This window comes from Haematobia irritans, chromosome 3 (genome assembly GCF_050003625.1).
Source record: "Haematobia irritans isolate KBUSLIRL chromosome 3, ASM5000362v1, whole genome shotgun sequence".
Classification (NCBI taxonomy): Eukaryota; Metazoa; Arthropoda; class Insecta; order Diptera; family Muscidae; genus Haematobia; species Haematobia irritans.
In genome coordinates, this window is record NC_134399.1 from 221,917,252 (window position 1) to 221,932,672 (window position 15,421).

The 15,421-nt window shown below is 34.8% G+C and overlaps 1 protein-coding gene across 5 annotated transcripts in view; it reads right to left on the bottom strand.

The window, feature by feature from the left end:
• The window catches only part of Stim (stromal interaction molecule), a 40,968-nt gene extending 34,547 nt beyond the window's left edge, over nucleotides 1-6,421 (bottom strand). For 2 of the 5 annotated variants that reach the window (XM_075303079.1, XM_075303078.1), the window contains exon 1: nucleotides 6,229-6,421. The gene's annotated coding sequence lies outside the window, so the exon portion shown is untranslated. The remainder of the gene's footprint in view (nucleotides 1-6,228) is intronic. The other 3 variants (XM_075303080.1, XM_075303082.1, XM_075303081.1) reach the window with 3 other exon arrangements.
• Between the last annotated feature and the right edge of the window lie 9,000 nt (nucleotides 6,422-15,421).

A 15,421-nucleotide genomic window follows, 5' to 3' on the forward strand; every position in this document is an offset into this window, starting at 1 on the left:
GCCGTAATGTAATGCAACGTGTAATGACAGCTTTACTCCTGGTAATGTCAATTGTAATGAGATGTGGTTACCAAGTTTTTGCTGAGCTATTATGGACATAGCTGCCATCTAGCCTATATGCCAGTTAGGAGCTTAACTGCCAAAAATTTTTCAGTTAAAGTTAACCGGACAGAAGATATTCGGAATATAAAGCCTGTTTCTGTATGTCGAACGAGCTCTATCGATCGACTGAAATGGAAACAGACAGCTGAATTTATAACCAAAAATCAGCTGTTTCTATGCATTTTAGTCGATCGATAGAGCTCGTTCGACATACAGAAACAGGCTGTTACTTTCTGTTAGCTACATGAGCTATATGGAAATGGTCGTTAATAATAAAAATACTTCTTTATATAGGAGGCTGCAATTTTGCAACTACTAAAACTACCCAGCAAAAAAAAAACGTTGACAAAATGAAAATGTTCTTTTTGGATCCGGAAGTGGTGCATAATTGACGCAGAAGCGATGAATTTAACATGGCCTTGTCATAGGACAGAAGTCCTCCATTTCAACAGCCGTTGCACTGAATTTGCATCACTTCTTTAGGTGTAATCCGAATTCAGTGTTTTCGATGTAAATTAAAAAATTCTGTTATATTTTGTTAAATAAATAATTTTTATAATTTTTTATAATTTTTAATATATTCTAACGCTTGTCGGAAACCTTTGACCTCAAATATTTTAAAAATTTACAATTTTTCTAAAATTGAATTTAGCATTTTTTCGACAAAATTTAAATGATTTGTACCATTTTATGAATTCTTACTCTGTTTTTAACCTATTTGAAACAAAAAAAGTTAAAGTTAGCCATTAAAAGCATGAAGAAATCAAGTTATAAAAAACTGAATTAAAATAACTTCTTGGGTAGTTAAAAAAACATCATTGGTAGTGCATCTTCTGGAAGTGCTTTTAAAGTTGTGCCTTTGGAAGAACTTCCAATTTTTTTGCTGGGATATAATTAATATAAATTCAAAAGTCGAAAATTTATTTTTATGGAGATAAGTCTAAAGAAATAGTTTGTACTCTTCAAACTAGGCTGATATGCATTGACTTTTGAGTTCCTTTTTTTTTGCAGCCAGTTCATACAATTACGAAAATTCCCTTGTTATGCTGATGTGACAATCCTCTCCTTAAGATCAATTTGAATTTGCTACGGCTTCGACGCAGAATTTATTTCCTGTATTTAGATTAACAGATGTTTTGTTAATGAATGATATGTGGGTTTATACAAACTTTGTAATTCAGTTTGTAACGCATCGAAATATTAGACTCAGATACCAGCAGCGTTGCCGTTACTGGCTCTAAAGGGCCAAATTGGCTCTTTTTTGAGATGTTGGCCCTTTTCTGGCTGTTATTTATTTTGGCTCCACATTTGGCTTTTTTATACCCACCACCATAGAATGGTGATTGGGGTATAATAAGTTTGTCATTCCGTTTGTAACACATCGAAATATCGATTTCCGACAATATAAAGTATATATATTCTTGATCAGGGAGAAATTCTAAGATGATATAACCATGTCCGTCTGTCTGTCTGGATGTCTGTTGTAATCACGCTACAGCCTTCAATAATAAAGCTATCTTGCTTAATTTTTGCACAAACTCGTCTTTTTGTCACCAAGCAGGTCAAGTTCCATTTTTTGGTAAATTTCATTCACACTCACGCACATTCACCAAGCCAAATATTTATTCACGCACACTCATGCACGATAAGTGTCGTAGCCTCTCACACTCACGCACATTCACGAAATGAAGAGCAGTACTCACGCACGAACTACTTTTACAGACTCACGCTCATGCATGATTCACGACAATTCCCGTGACTCACGACAAATTCACGAAACTCACGACATTTTCCAATCAGGAATGAGCAAAGGTAACAAAGTTCATAAATAACATATAGTTCGACAGCTTAACAAATTTCAGTTAACATATGAGTAAGATTTAAATCTATCACAATGGACTGAATAGTCTAAGTGAGCCTGATACATCGGGCTGCCACCTAACCTAACCTAACCTAACCTAAGATTTAAATCTTGATTTTTTTCGTGAGCGTGATTTTGCAGAAATTTTATTCACTCACATTCACGAACCGATTTTATTACTCACGAACGACATATTTATTTTAGTCCCATTCACACACATTCACGAGAGTTGCTTCAGATTTTATTCATGACTCTCGTGATTCATGCGTGTCACGACAATTTCGTGTCACGCCTCTAGCTCCCATAATATAAACCGACCCCCCTATTTAGGATCTTGGGCTTCTAGGAACCGTATTTTCTATACGATTTGCCTGAAATTGGAAATCTAGATTTATTTTAGTACCATAAATAAGTGTGCCGAAAATGGTGCCTAACGGTCCATGTTTTGGTATAGCCCCCATATAGACCCATCTCCCAATTTTACTTCTTGGGCTTCTAGAGACCGTATTTTTTAATCCGATTTTTTTAAAATTGGAAATCTATAGGTATTTTAGAACCATAAATCAGTGGGCAGAAAATGGAGCATATCGGTCCATGTTTTGGTATAGCCTCCATATAATCCGACCCCCCGATTTGGGGTCTTGGCCTTCTATAAACCTTATTTTCTTTTCGATTTGCCTGAAATTCGAAATCTAGAGGTATTTTGGAACCACAAATATGTGTGTCGAAAATGGGGTGTATCGGTTCATGTTTTGGTATAGCCCCCATATAGACCGACTTCCTGATTTAACTCCTTGGGCTTATCCGATTTGCCGAAATTGTAATGGATTTAGTTTTTATCGCTCCATTTCGTATGGCCTCCATGTAGACCGATTTCACTTCATGAGGGTATATATAGAAGGCGCACTGATCATGAAAGTTGCTTGAAACTGAAAGTAAATTTTCCAAATCTATAGATTTTAGATTTCAAATCAATGCGTTATTTAATCATTTCTATATATTATCATTCTATACATTATCAAGTAACCCTCTATATATTATCAAGTAGCATGCTATGACGAAGAGTTTTCAAAGGTAACTGTTATATTTGATTCATGGTACTACTGTTACTACTGTTTATAATAGTTTTTAATTTTTCTGGTCCTTTCTGTCTCATTTTTAGTTTTTTCCTAATTACAAAATTTAAAGCTACAAACAAAAATGGCAAAGGAAATATAAAACAGGTTGGAAAATTTTTTTTAAGAATAAAATCCTAAATAAATCCCTAAAGGGCATTGGTTGATTAAATGAATGAATAAATAAATAAATCTGTTCCACATTAAAATACATACCAGATTACATCGAACAACTACAACGAAATCTTTCTTTAAAAATTCCAAACGCCAATCATGGTTTAAGGGGCACAAAAATATTATCGAAGCCCAGAACATAAAATCTTGAAACGTAGTGATAGGTTAGGTTTGATGTATGAGACATTTTTTCAACGATGAAGAAAAAAGAATTAAAATCTTCTGAAACCCTCAATAAAATTCATGCCATACAAACGGGACCATGCCCACGCACAGCGGACCTTGCATTTTCGAAGTTAAACCTTCAAATTTGATTTCAGATTTACCTCATAAATAGCGAAAACCTTTATCTGCAAAATGAAAATTTCTAAAATTCAAGTGCAAATTGTTTTGCTACAATTGAATTAAACGCGTAAATTATTTAAGCTTTTCTTTGCAAAATGTACTCTTATGTTCTAATGAATTTTAAATTATTTTTAAAAATTTGGCAAAAAAGTCTGGGGAAATGCGGTACCCCATAAACTATATCACCAATTCAGATCAATATCGATAACAAGTACTTGTTATTGATATAGGTCAAATGGTATTGCACATCGGCTACATTTAGGTATAGTCCTTATATAAACCGATCTACAGATTTGACATTTGAAGCCTCCTGGTAGTGCAAATTTATTCTGAGCCGTAATTCAAGGTGGTATATGTATTAAAACTTGATCCGTATCGGTTCACAATTATGTATAGGCGCTTTGTAAACCGGCCCCCAGAATTGACTTATGGGGCCTCCTGGAGGAACACAAATCATATGATCCGGTTAAAATTGGGGGGGTGTTATGTCAGTATTGCTTTCCAACTACGAAACTCAATATATTTGATACAGGGGACATGTATAGCATCTATATGAAATATCGGAACAAGCTCCCAGATATGACCCAATTCGTAATTCACTATACTGAACCAAAAGGACCCTTTTTACGACTCAGTTTTTTTGCCAATTAAAAATAAATTAAAAAAAAAAAACTTTGCAAAATAATTAGTCGTTATTGAGATAAAAAATATTAAGTAAATACAAATACAAAGTAATAAAATACAAATTTCCTGAAATTTTCGATTTTGGAATTGAAACAACAAACACACACAGAAACTTTTCTTTCATGTTTGGTTTATTTTTTATATGGGGGTAAGCTTGAGATATAACGACGAAAGGTCAACATCTCTGACCCACTATATCACCCAACACTGGCCTAACCCATCTAAGGAGATCAAATTATTATGGCATTCATCATACAAATATTACCAATAATTTGGGATTGAAACTTGGAGGGAGACATACACAACAGTGACCTTTCTTGTTTTGGTCTGGATGTGCTGATATATTACTCGTAGAACGCAGGCTCCACTTGTACTGATTGTTTACCGTAGAATGGTAAATAGAATAATTTATACAATTTGGCGTTAGCATAAATTATTAAGTCAAGATGACGACAAGTAAGTTTTCTCAAACTGTTTATCGGAGGAGAGTGTAAAGGATGATTTCTATTGGGTTTGGTGATTACAATAAAATTTGTTTTAACACACACATACGCCCACTCAACTCATTTCCCCATGTCAAATGTCATCCTCCAGTCACCCAAGTCAAATTTGGGGATAAATTTGTAATGTTGTAGTTGTAGTTTTTAGGCAAAGTAGAACAAATGAGTGCCATGATGATGTCACATTAGGACATGCCACACAGATGACCTTCAACTTGATATATGAAAACCGCAAGATTCTAAGATTTCAATTTACAAATTACTTGTCAATTCATTCAATGGAGCGCCAATATCAAAATACAACGATTTCTTCTCGAATCACGTACGAAACATAAAAATGTTTTCTGAAAACTAGCTAATAGAAATAGGCGGCATACAAAACAGAACCCATGGAATTTCGGAATTCATTGAAGCAACAGGTTTCATTGATGGGTTCTTTCATCTTTGGTGATCCAATAGTCAATAAACATTTATATGGGTAGACCTTTTGCATTGCATTCTGACTTCAAGTTATTCTAATGACGATCAATTAACGGCGTAACTACCTAGGGATTATATGGTCCATGGGTGGGGAGATAGGGCAACCGATTCATATAAGAAATGCGGAATAGTAGGGACTGGCTGGTTGTAGCTGTAGTTAGTTAATATTAATCAATTGAAAATGTTTACTTTGGCGCTGTTGTTGTCGTTGCTATTTTGTTATTATTTGTTATTATTGAGTAGCTTCGATAGATTCAATGCGAAAAACAGTAAAACACATCCATATACAGATACAGAACACTTGTGAGACACGTCCATCAACGTTAGTTGCAGCAGCCTAGACTTTAGTTCCCCATGTGAACACTCACACGCGCACTCATTTCCAATGCGGGCCAGTCAGAGAGACAGCTCGTAGTGCAAACAAACAAGAGGGGAGCCATCCAAACAAATACGACGATGATGACGACCCAAAAGATCGCAAAACAAAACACACAAAACACTACACTTGAAATACTTGGATGTTTTCAGGATTTGTACTATTAACCAGCCAACCAACAAACATCTGGGTGAATTATACTCTCTGTTTTCTCTTTATTCACAGCGACCGTTTGTATTTTTATTTTTTGTATGATGCGAACTTTTGCATCACCGCACTTATCGCCCGTTTGCCCGCGCCCACGTTCATTACACGATCGCGCACAACAAGGCACACCACTCCGTATAACTGCCACAGAATTCAACTCCTCCGGGAGACACTATTTTACTCTACGTAAAAGCACAAAGTGGCATTCTTAGGAATTCTACGGATATCTTGTCATGTTATACAAGTTGGAAGTTGCCATAAATTTTATACCACCTTTACTCGTTCCTCAGCACACTATACACTATGTATGCACAATTTATTTTCTTCACATTAGCAGCAATTCTCAATATTTAGCAATTTTTTCTTGTTAGATGACTAACTTACATTTTCTGTTAACACATTTAGTAATTCATTTTATTCCGCACTATGGTCGTCGTTTACTTCGTATTTTAGCAGAACGTAAGCAAATTGTTTAATTTTGGTGTTTTGCGGTGGAATAGAATTGTTAAAATTACTTATTTTCTTATTTTGTTACTAGACTTAAAGACTTCTCCCTTGTATTTGAAAAAATTCATCGAAAACCCAGCGAATTGTCAAATTCAATGGTTGCAACAATAGGTAGTAGAACATAAATAGCTAACGACGTAACGTAACGTTTGAGTATACAACGTTCACGATTCAGACGAAATGTTGATTTTTATTTGATGTTAATATATACGGATATAGTTTAATGAAAGTAGTCGGCCAACATTCTAATTAGGGCTGGTATCACGTTAGTTTGAATCCCTGTATTTTTCGAGATCCCGAAAAACGAATTCCAGTTTGTAACTTTGGCTTCCAATTCCAATTTGTTAAGTTTGTGACTTTTTTGGAGTCTCCATTCAGTGCGAACGGCCCTTTGATTTCATACCCGACAAATTGAGTTAATAATCATAGATGGTACGCCAAGGCATATTAACTAAAGGTAAAGTCACGAGCAAACGTGTGTACACCCCATGATATTTAGAAAGTCAAACTAAAATGGCAGGTCTTTCCCTGCCAACATTTTTTGAATATGGGGGCGCTTCTGAGAATCCCCACTACGTCGAAAACAGTCGTATACGATATCCAAAACTCCTCGGAAAAGCGCCGTCACTATTGAGAAGTTGTACCACGCCAAGTTACTACAAAAAAGTATCGCATGAGTGCAATTATTAGGTGCCCTTCTGGAAACATTTATAAGGGCGCCAATAAGAGCCCCTTCCAACAATCAGAGAAAGTGCATTTTAAGATAGTTGTAAAAGAATCCTTGTGGTCAAGTAAAACACGATTTTATAGATGTTTATTAATTTTATTAAACATTTACAAATTCTCATAAATAAAGGGTGATTCTTTTGAGGTTAGGATTTTCATGCATTAGTATTTGACAGATCACGTGGGATTTCAGACATGGTGTCAAAGAGAAAGATGCTCAGTATGCTTTGACATTTCATCATGAATAGACTTACTAACGAGCAACGCTTGCAAATCATTGAATTTTATTACCAAAATCAGTGGCAGAAAATCCGCTTTTTTATCGACAAATTTTGTTCAGCGATGAGGCTCATTTCTGGTTGAATGGCTACGTAAATAAGCAAAATTGCCGCATTTGGAGTGAAGAGCAACCAGAAGCCGTTCAAGAACTGCCCATGCATCCCGAAAAATGCACTGTTTGGTGTGGTTTGTACGCTGGTGGAATCATTGGACCGTATTTTTTCAAAGATGCTGTTGGACGCAACGTTACGGTGAATGGCGATCGCTATCGTTCGATGCTACCAAACTTTTTGTTGCCAAAAATGGAAGAACTGAACTTGGTTGACATGTGGTTTCAACAAGATGGCGCTACATGCCACACAGCTCGCGATTCTATGGCCATTTTGAGGGAAAACTTCGGAGAACAATTCATCTCAAGAAATGGACCGGTAAGTTGGCCACCAAGATCATGCGATTTGACGCCTTTAGACTATTTTTTGTGGGGCTACGTCAAGTCTAAAGTCTACAGAAATAAGCCAGCAACTATTCCAGCTTTGGAAGACAACATTTCCGAAGAAATTCGGGCTATTCCGGCCGAAATGCTCGAAAAAGTTGCCCAAAATTGGACTTTCCGAATGGACCACCTAAGACGCAGCCGCGGTCAACATTTAAATGAAATTATCTTCAAAAAGTAAATGTCATGGACCAATCTAACGTTTCAAATAAAGAACCGATGAGATTTTGCAAATTTTATGCGTTTTTTTTTTAAAAAAAAGTTATCAAGCTCTTAACAAATCACCCTTTATAACATTTATACGACTATCACATCACATTTAACATATTTTTATGCATTAAGAAAAGATTGATGTTGAGTTACAAGTTGCAAGTTACATGTTGTAACGTCTATCAGCCAGCGCATTTATTCCCAATGGAGGCAGCGTGTCTGGAAAAATATTTGAAAAACTATCACTTTATTCCATTTGGAAAGTCAAAAATTGTTCACCAATATACCTTTTACAATTTTAAGCGAAATAACTATGTTTTCAGCACTTCATTACCGTTTTTATTTAAATAAATTATAAGAAGCTAGTTATGCTTGGTGTTTCACAAAATATAAAAAGGCTCTTGCAACAATAGTGATGGCAAAATACTATTATGCGAATAGTGATGGCAAAATACTATCACAGTTGGCGATTGTTGCAGTGTCACTTACGAGTCTGTGGTAGCGATGGGGATGAAATGGAACTTTGAAATGCTGGCAGGGTTAATATGCCTTGATGGTACGCCTTGAGTAAGAATTTATTATACATGAGGTATCAAAGATTATCTGAAATAACAAGATGTCTATATGCTTCCTCTTTTTTTCCAATAGGCTCATGAGTTTAGGTTCATACATGTATGAGAGAGTTGTAAAAAAGATGGGTATGATGTTACGAATCTAAAAAAGAAAAGAAAATGAAGAATTTTCAATTCGGTTAATAGGCCTGTTTCTGCACTCTTTTTCATTCAACATTTATGCCAAAAGAAATTTACGAATGCTTTGTTATCAGTGAATAAAATTTTCTTGTCCAGTAGTAAATTCTTATACCCAGCGAAGAAAACAGTATTAGTAAAATTCCATGCCCTATTCTAGTTTATGAACTATTCCTAACTGCTTTCAGTTTAGGGTTTTTTTACTGAAACAAGTAAATTTTTTTATTTCACACAAAATATTAACTGAGTGGAAATAAAATGGCTAAACTAATAATATGTCAATTTAAAAAGCAGGCTTACTCTTAAAATGATTTCAGTTAAAATACGATTGTTTTTAATTGTGTCAAACATTAAAAATTGCCTTTTAACAGAAGCGTTTAAAAAAAATAACGAAAATTATTGCATATTTGCTTGTATTTAGGATATTCTTCTTGACTTCCCGCATCTTTTTTCTCATAATCCATGCCAGAATTGTTCCGAATTTGCTTGAGATTTGCTCCACTTTATAAGGTCTAAGATATTTTTTTTATCCCCAAAAATCCTCATAAATAAATGTTACCCCTAAATCCCCCTAAACGTGAAAAAACCCCCTAAATTTGGGGGAAAACCCCTAACCTGGCAACACTGTTATAGTGCCACTTATGCGTCGTCCAGACTATAAGTTTTTCCGGACGGAATGTCTGTGATTGTAAAGAATCTTACAGTGTGGCCAATCGATACGAATAGTCGGCGATGACTAATAATCGGTAAATGTGTTAAACATGCAGCAGTATCGTTGTAAAAGAATCATTATGGTCAAGTAAAACATAATTGTTTAGATGCTTATTAATTTGATTAGACATTTATAAATTCTTATAAATATAACATTTATACAACTATCACAAACAATTTAATATAAATTTTTCGTTAATAATAGAATGATGTTGATTTACAAGTGACAACTTACATGTTGCAGCGTCTATCAGCCAGTGTTTTTATTCTCGATGGAGGCAGCGTGTCTGTAAAATATCTGAAAACAATCACTTTATTCCACTTGTTCACCAATATACCTCTTATGCGCTTTACAGACTATCAGTTATTCCGGACGGAATATCGGTGTTTGTAAAGAATCTTACAGTGTGTCGCATCGATACGACTTGTCGGCCATGACTAAATAATCGGTTAATGTGTAGCAGTATCGATTATGCCTTCGGACTTAACTTATAATGTGCACAATATATGGGATATGTTCGACACGAGCACTGTCGTCCGTAATAACTGATAGTCTGTAAAGCGCATTACAATTTTAAGCGAAATAACTATGTTTTCAGCACTTCATTATCGATCTTATTTAAATAAATTATAAGAAGCTAGTTGCGCTTGGTGTTTCACAAAATATAAAATGGCTCTTGTAACAATAGTGATGGCAAAATACTTTCATGTAAATTTCATACTTTTTCATGCAAATTTCATACTTTTCGCAAAAGTTGATTTATGATTTATCGCTCGATATATATGTATTAGAAGTTTAGGAAAATCATTTTTACAACTTTTCGACTAAGCAGTGGCGATTTTACTAGGAAAATGTTGGTATTTTGACCATTTTTGTCGAAATCAGAAAAACATATATATGGGAGCTATATCTAAATCTGAACCGATTTCAACCAAATTTGGCACGCATAGCTACAATGCTAATTCCACTCTCTGTGCAAAATTTCAACTAAATCGGAGTTAAAAATTGGCCTCTGTGGTCATATGAGTGTAAATCGGGCGAAAGCTTTATATGGGAGATATATCCAAATCTGAACCGATTTCAAGCAAATTTGGCACGCATAGTTACAACGCTAATTCTACTCCCTACACCCTCAAAAAAAAATCGCTTCTTTAACATATGTTCCAAACATATTTTGCAGGAAGCACATATATTATTGGATACTGCCGAAACATTAATATGTTTGTTCTATGTGAACATATTATATGTTTGGAAGCATTTTGAGCCCAAAAATATTATATGCTTGGAAGAATTTTTCCCAAAGACGATTGTGCTCATTCCCTAACATACTCGTTATTTTCACTTCCACGAAATATTTTAATTCTTGGCACCTTTTTCTGTAATACAAATAATGTTGAAGAAATTATTCACTTTTATAAATTTTTTTAATTTTACCTTTCGCCTGCACGGAGAATCGAACCGAGAACCATACAGTTTGTATGCCAACACACTATCCACTGGGCTACGTAGCTGTTATGGTCACCAGCAGATAATTATCGTTATAAGTTACATAGTTTGCAGCGCCCACGAGCCCATGCAAACATAATATTATTTAACAGAAACATACATTTGTTTGCCACGTGGAGCAGTGGTTAGCATGTCTGCCTTGCATGCAAAGGGTCGTGGGTTCAATCCCTGCTCCGACCGAACACTTTTTTTTTTTTTTTTTAAATTTACACATTTATATTTATACTATATTCAATTTTTATAATGAAACTTCGAAATGTGGGTTATTAAAGATTTATAGTCATTAACAGTGTTTGATATAAACGAAATTGACTGATTTTTGGATAAAATATTATTTTTTTATTGCAAAAATAACAATTTTGTAACAAAAAACTGTTTTTGGTACAAAACTTTAAAATTTGAAAGGAATTCAAAAACTAACAAAAGAAGAACGTGGAGTCGAGTATAAACATACATAAATAATTTTATAATATAAACATACATTTATTTAGGCGTGGACAGTTTTTTACTAGCATTTAACACCATCGCTCTAAAATGCCTTTTATTTTTCTTTAATAATTCATTTTAAAGAAAATAAACTTTTTAAATTGTTTTAGCTGCAAAACTCGAACTTAATGCCCGCTTTTATATTTGAAGGTGTCCGTCAACTCCTCTTGGACTACTTATTAATAAAGAGGAACTAAACTTTGTTTTTATACATTTTACTGTGTAATTTTTCACTATTTCCTCCTTATTTCATTTTACTGTCCCAACTCTAAAAAGAGTATAGTGCCCTTTCGTTATTTTTATGAAGACCCCTGATTTCTTTTAACGAACCAAGAAAAAAATTGTGCCCATAATGCCAAAATGATAAACAAAACACATGTCCACACATACATATTCTCTTGGTTCCGAATGTCCATTCTCTTTATTCAAATTAAATAATATTTAGACTTAGGCATATCAAATTTTTGGCCTTATCATAAAACAGTTTTCCGAAACAACATACCAGCGGCTTCACAGAAATTGTTCTCTTTTGATTCTTTCGCTGTGTTATGTTGATATCTTTCGTCAACTCTCCCGGTTTCCATTTCTCTCTCTTACTCTCTCTGTCGCTTTGGATAAAATATCACAACATATGTATGTTTAGTCGAAATTTGTAAATTTATATATGTTGGCATTCACACATATGATTTTTATGAAACATTTATGCCCCAAACATAATATATTCTAACATATTAACATAGATATCCCAAACATTTAGTGTTAGTTTAGGAACATTACATGTTTGCACTTAAATATATTGTGTTTTAAAATTGTGCCCGAAACACACTTTGTTTATATCGGAACATATGAAAAACATATTTTTCTAAGAGTGTATGCAAAATTTCAATTAAATCGGAGTAAAAGATTTGCCACTGTGGTCATATGAGTGTAAATCGGGCGAACGATATATATGGGAGCTATATCTAAATCTGAACAGATTTCAGTAAAATTTGGCACACTTGACTATGGTACTAATTGTTCTTCTTGTGCAAAAATTTAAGCAAATTAGGGTAAAACTCTGGCTTCTGGGGCCATATAAGTCCATATCGGGCGAAATATATATATGGGAGCTATATCTAAATCTGAACCGATTTCTTCCAAAATCAATAGGGTTCTATTCTGAGCCAAAACACATACTTGTGCCAAAATTGAAGTCGATTGCACTAAAACTGTGACCTAGACTTTGATTACAAAAATGTGTTCACGGACTCACTCAGGAGCCCACCCTGAGCATTTTTGCCAAAGACACCATGTGTCTATCTCACAGTGTTGCCAGGTAATTTTTGATTCTTCCCCCCAAATCTTCAGAAAAAAACCCTAAAATGGTCTAGACTTTTTTCAAAAACCCCCAAAATTTTTAAGAATGTAAATAGTACAAAAAGGGGTCCCAAATTTCGTGTAAAAATCGTGTAGCGATTCACTTTAAAAATTAAATTTAACACAAATAGAAACGAAATTTTAGACAAACTAAGTTTTCTTTTGAAGTAAAGAAAAAAAATTTGCTCTTCTAGAAAATACTCTATAACAAAAGGGAATTTCGTTTTTTCAAAATTTCGTCCCTGAGGAAAGTTTTTTTTTCTTGGGTGTAATAATACAATATGTCTATCTATTAAAACAGGCAGGCAAAAAAAAATTCAATGTATAAATGTTTTAAATCAAATTAATAAAAAAAGGTTTGTAATGTATAAATAATAGAAATAAACAAGGAAACAAAAATTAAAGTTAAAATGCTTTCAGCTGCTAAGTTAAAACATGATTTCTTAATTTGTTTTTAATTATGTCAAATATTAAAAATGCTCTTTCGACAGAAGCGTTTGAAAAATTTAACGAAGATAATGCTATTGCATATTTGCTTATATTTGGGGACTTGGGTGGACTTTTTTCTCAAAATTCATCCCAGAATTGTTCCGAATTTGGTTGAGAATTGCTCCACTTTAACATATAAGGTCTAAGATACTTGTTTACCCCCAAATAAATGTTACCCCTAAAAATCCCCCTAAACGTGATAAAACCCCCCAAACCTGGCAACACTGCTATCTCATCTGCTTCTGGGTGTTGCAAACATATGCACTAACCAGAGAATGAAGCCGACCCATTTTTGTCGGCGGCGGCGGACACTAAATTTTTGCCTCCGGCGGCGGCGGCTTGACGGCTGAGCCGATATAAATTTGTTCACTCGGCGGCGGACAATTATCCATTATAAAATCAATTTGAAGTTAATCGAATGGTAATGAGATTAGTTGTACAACCTATCTTACAAACAAATTTACTTTTCGTTCAAATTTTCTGAGCTAAATTTTTGCTAAATTATTATAGCAGATTAAATATGATTGGTTGTGTTCAAAATTTTGGAAAAAATACGACAATTTAATAAACATTTTTCTGATTTACATCGATATTTTTGATTACTTGGCGGCTAAATTTGAGTCGAAATGAGTCGACATATTCGGCGGTGGCGTCGACTGGCAAAAAATGGTCGGCGGCGACTGAAATCGGCGGCGCGACTCGGCGGCTTCATTCTCTGGCACTAACTTATAATACCCTGTTCCACAGTGTGGATCGGGTATAAAAATGGTGGCATGTCAAAAGCATTTTGATCGATTGCATTTAGAAAAAGTTATTCGTAATAGAATTCGTTCTTGTATATAAAAATATAAGAATGCCAAAAGCAATGTGTACGGATTCCTTATTGAAAAGATGCCCGAAGAAACCTATTCTCGCATATTGCCTTTCAAATAATACCCCAGTGTCTGTAAAATCACTTTATTCTACTTGTTCACCAATATACCTCTTATGCGCTTTATAGACTATCAGTTATTCCGGACGGAATATCGGTGTTTGTTAAGCATCTTACAGTGTGTCGCATCGATACGACTTGTCGGCGATGACTAAATAATCGGTTAATGTGTTATCGATCCCATAAACATGCAGCAGTATCGATTATGCCTTCGGACTTAACTTATAATGTGCACAATATATGGGATATGTTCGACACGAGCACTGTCGTCCGGAATAACTGATAGTCTGTAAAGCGCATTACAATTTTAAGCGAAATAACTATGTTTTCAGCACTTCATTATCGATTTTATTTAAATAAATTATAAGAAGCTAGTTGCACTTGGTTTTTCACAAAATATAAAATGGCTTTTGTAACAATAGTGATGGCAAAATACTTTCTTGTAAATTTCATACTTTTTCATACGCTTCCCCCATCACAGTTGACGATTGTTGCAGTGTCACTTACGAGTCTGTGGTAGCGATGAGGATGAAATGGAACTTTGGAATCCTGGCAGGGGTTCGATACGAGCACTGACGTCCGGATAAACTTAATCTCTAGGATATGTTCGCCACGAGCACTGTCGTCCGGATAAACTTATAGTCTGGACGGCGCATTAGGAGGCTTTCCCAATAATATTCGACATTTCGAACCCACGGTCGACAAGTACGAGCGGGAAGCGACCATCGGCCGTAACAACAGCTTATATCATTATCATCGGCGGCGCTTGCGTTCTGGTGGCCAACAAAATCGACTCGAGACGAATCGTTCGTCTAGATTGAAACTAAATTAACTTTAGATATAATTTCTAGAAAATCCTGAATTTTGTCATGAACTCATTATTTATGATATACTATCGAACACCGAAACAATTGGGACTCTGGTTTTCGAGATATCAATGTGTGATTTTTGACGAATCGTTCGTCTCGAGGCGAACGAAAATTCCACGAACAGTCAGTAAGATGTAAATTTCAGATGACCTCTTGGCAAGTAAACCCCATCATATTTGGCTTTCGTACAAACGAAGCGACTCCTTAACTCTTTCCAGTCTATTTTTTTTCAAGCTTATTTTGCAATATATGTTTGTAACATCC